This window comes from Trypanosoma equiperdum (genome assembly GCF_001457755.1).
Source record: "Trypanosoma equiperdum strain OVI genome assembly, contig: ctg_825, whole genome shotgun sequence".
Taxonomy (NCBI): Eukaryota; Euglenozoa; class Kinetoplastea; order Trypanosomatida; family Trypanosomatidae; genus Trypanosoma; species Trypanosoma equiperdum.
This window is the reverse complement of record NW_027124782.1, coordinates 6,664-7,289: the sequence shown is the minus strand read 5'-3', so window position 1 is coordinate 7,289 and position 626 is coordinate 6,664.

The window sequence follows — 626 nt, the reverse complement described above, 5'->3', positions numbered from 1 at the left end:
TGTCATATTGATGGCTGCTATTGCTTCCAGTGTGCTTGAAATATCTGTCGGAGCCTCTATTATTTTAACCGGGTGTTTTTCTAGGTTTACTAAATTGAACAGAGCTCCGAACGCACCACAGTTTTTGTCTGCAGCCGAGTTTGACATTGCTGTCCTTGCCAAAAGTAACAGAAGGATTACTTTTATCGTTGACAGCATGCTCCCTGAAGCTTGTATATTCCTAAGGTTAGGAAATTAAAAATAATTAGAGATTGGAGAAGGTATCTGCACTTTCAACGTCTTCTGGTTGCTTCTAACGCCTGGAAAGGCGGTGCATTGAACTGTTTCGGTTTTCTAGGCGCCGGTTCTTACTCCACATTCTTAAATATAGCTGTTTGTCGTCATTGCGCCTTCCGCATGCGTATTTTATTGGTCATCCAACGCTGGTGTCAGCTGCATCGTGACGGTGCTTTTTTTTTCTGGAGTCTCCTTCCATTTGCACGACGAGTAATCAGTCTGCAGCTCCTTGTCTCTTTGAAGGGGAAAAAATACGTTTCATCCTGTTCTTATGCTTTGCGTGTATCAGCTACGTAAGAATGCATTTTGGTAAGGCGAAGTTATTTCAATTTAAATTCCAATCTACATTG